The sequence below is a fragment of the Trichosurus vulpecula genome, chromosome 1 (genome assembly GCF_011100635.1).
Source record: "Trichosurus vulpecula isolate mTriVul1 chromosome 1, mTriVul1.pri, whole genome shotgun sequence".
Classification (NCBI taxonomy): Eukaryota; Metazoa; Chordata; class Mammalia; order Diprotodontia; family Phalangeridae; genus Trichosurus; species Trichosurus vulpecula.
Window position 1 is genome coordinate 216,350,875 of NC_050573.1, and position 3,294 is coordinate 216,354,168.

At 35.0% G+C, this 3,294-nt stretch overlaps 1 pseudogene; it reads left to right on the forward strand.

Annotated features, from left to right (window-relative positions):
- The first annotated feature begins 2,268 nt into the window (after positions 1–2,268).
- LOC118835956 lies at positions 2,269–2,931 on the forward strand (annotated as a pseudogene).
- The last annotated feature ends 363 nt before the right edge of the window (positions 2,932–3,294 follow it).

The following is a 3,294-nucleotide window of genomic DNA, read 5'->3' on the forward strand; positions in this document are numbered from 1 at the left end:
AAAGCTATGATCAAGAAAAGAATGTTGATACAATAATACAAGAAATAATTAAAGAAAATTGTCCTGCAGTATTAGAACAAGAAGGGAAAGTAAATATAGGAAAAAATATCCACCAATCACCACCTGAAAGAGATCCTACAGGGATATCATAATCAAAATCTGAAATGCCCAGGTCAAGTTGAAAATATTACAAGCAACAAGAAAAAAAAAAACAATTCAAATGTGGTGGAATAATAATTAGAATCACACAAAACCCAGCAGTGGCAACACTAAAAGATCACAGCTCTTGGAGCACTATATATTGAAGAGCAAAAGAACTAAAGTTGTAGCTGAAAATATCATACCCATCAAAGTTAAGCATAATCCTGAAGGAATTTTTTAAAATGACATTCAATGAATTGCCAGACTTTCAAGATTTTGTAGCAAAAAAAAAAACTCTGAACTTAATAGAAAATTTGACATACAAGAACCAAGAGAAATATAAGGTACACATCAATGACTAATGATAAGGAACCCAACAAGGACAAACTGTTTACTTTTTATATGAGGAAATGTAAAATATATATCTAAGATTATAATTAGGAATTGGGTAGTTTGAAAGAAATATTGAGGTAAACTTTAATATGATGTGATTCTAAAAAATAAAACTGTTTAGGAAAAAGGAAAAAAGAGTAATTATCTTATGCAAATGAGGTGCAAAAGGAAGAAGAGACACAGAAGAAATAGGTGGAGAAGAGGGCTGGTAGTTTGGGAAACCTACTCCCTTGGGGAACGCATTAAAGAGGGAATAATACATACATACATACACATACGTACATACATCCATGCATATGTATATATGTCTTCTAAATTATAAAGAAATAATAGGGCTAGGGAATAAGATAACAGGAGGAATGGAAGGGTGTCTAGATTAACAGGAATGAGATAAAGAGGGAATAAAATATGCATTTGAAAGGTTGTAAAAGTCTTCTAAATTAAGAAAGAAACAATAGGGTAAAGGAAAGGGAGGGGAGGAGGATGAAGGAGGGATCTTTGGAGGGAAGTGGATTAAGTCATAGGAGGGAAAGGTAGCAGGTAGATGTAAAGTAGAGAAGTCAGGAGGGATAAGAATAAGAGATACACACAAACATAAAATAAATATCAGAACTAGAATTTATTATAAAAAAGCTGGGGTAATAATCATGATCTCAGACAAAGTTAAAGCTAAAATAGATTTAATCAGAAGAGAAAATAGGTAAACAACACTATATGTCAGCCATATTAATATTGTTTCAGGATATTTAAAATAACTAGACAGTATAAGGTCAGAATATTGGTGTGGTATAGGAAATGATGAGTTGGCAGATTTAGAAAAATATGGAAAGAATTAGACTTATGAAGGATAATGTCATTCACCCTCAGAGAGACAGAGAACAAACAAGTATAACACAGTCTTACATAGAAGCATATGAATGTATATGCCTATTTACAAATATTATTATATATATCTAAGCATATGTATGTATATGTAAGTATTTGTATGCATGTATGCATATATGCTTATGTGTATATGTGGGTATATACATATATGTGTGTATATTTATGTTTGTCTGAGTGTGTGTATGTATTTATATCCAGCCTTAATTGTAAAAAGCACACAGCAGAGAACAAAAGAAAACTTACAAGAAAGCAAAGATAGCTCTGAACACAATATGAAATATTTATTATATAGTCTTTCTTGAAATGGAAATTTATTACTGTATAATTTAAATCCTTTCTTACGTTTTGCTATCCACATGGCAATACTTTTTTTCTTATTTTATATTTAATTTTATAATGTTTCATTTTCTTCATTTATTTTATATTTAAGTTTTAGTTTTTCAGTTTAAAATAAATTGAAATAAAACAACAGAATGATTAATTTATTCCAATTCTATTTACCCTTCTTACATCCAGTGCAGCATTTTTGCCTTTTAAGTATTTTGAAATCCTGATAAAAGGTTAATTTTTGTTTTTCTTTCTTTGATTGATGAGGAGATAATCCCTCCACTAACGTCTTATTCTAATATACAATTGGCTATGGTGGTGACTCTAGTTTCATTAAAATTGTGTAGGAGCTCTGTGAATATCTAAGCAATTCTTTGATTATGATTGAGGAGACATACTCTGTCACTCTCCTCTGAGTCTGGTATAATTAAGTTTAAGCACTAGAGAAGCCATGTACAATATGATCATCTATCTATCTATCTGTCTATCTATCTATCTAAATAAGATGCACAGGATGGGCCCATGGACCTCTCCCTGGCCAGGAGGGATGGGGGAATCTCCACTGGGATGACAGTCATGGCTGTGCAGTTTGATGGGTGTGTGATCCTTGGAGTTGACTCCAGGACAACCACTGGTCATACATTGCCAACCAATTTACAAACAAGTTGACCCCTCTCCATGACCAGATCTTCTGCTGCCATTCTGGTTCAGCAACTGACACCCAGGCTATGGCCAATGCAGCTATCAACTAAGCTTCCACAGCATTGAACTGAATGAACCTCCCCTGGTCCACAGAGCTGCTACCTCTTCAAGGAGATGTATTATCATTACTGAGAGGATCTCATGGCTGGGATCATTGTCACTGGGTGGAATTCCTATGATGGGGCGGGGGGGCAGGCATATTCAGTAGCCATGGGAGGTATGATGGTTCAGCAGCCTTTTTCCATCTGGGGTTCAGGTAGCTCCTACATTTATGGCTATGTTGATGCCTCCTATTAAGAGGGTATGAATGAAAAGCAGTGCCTTCAGTTCACTGCCAATGTATTTGATTTGGCCATGGAGCGAGATGGCTCAAGTGGTTGCATAATCTGGTTGGCAGCAATTACAGAGAAAGGAGTGGAATGGCAAGTGACTATGGGGGACCAGCTTCCCTGTTTCCCTGTTACTACCTATCCTTCAGCTTGAGCTCTACTACCTCCTCAGTGTTCTTTCTGTACTAACCCCTTCCCCTAGCCATAAGCCAACCTCAAATATAACAAAGATTCAATCAACTATGGGTCAGGGAGGAAAAAGAAATAAGATGCAAACCTACATCATATGTACATGGACTCTTAAATCTTTTACTAAGGCATTGAGAGATACAACAGTCTATGTCAGCTGGTAAGTACCAACAACAATGAAGTCACCTAGCTTTTGAGATATTAAGGAAATAGAAAAACTGAAGACATTATTGTTAAAGTAACCTAATGTTAAAATTCTTGGAATCTGCCTTGCAGATTTACTTCTCAAACTCTAGGTGTTGCTGGTATTATGACATTTCAGAGAAGC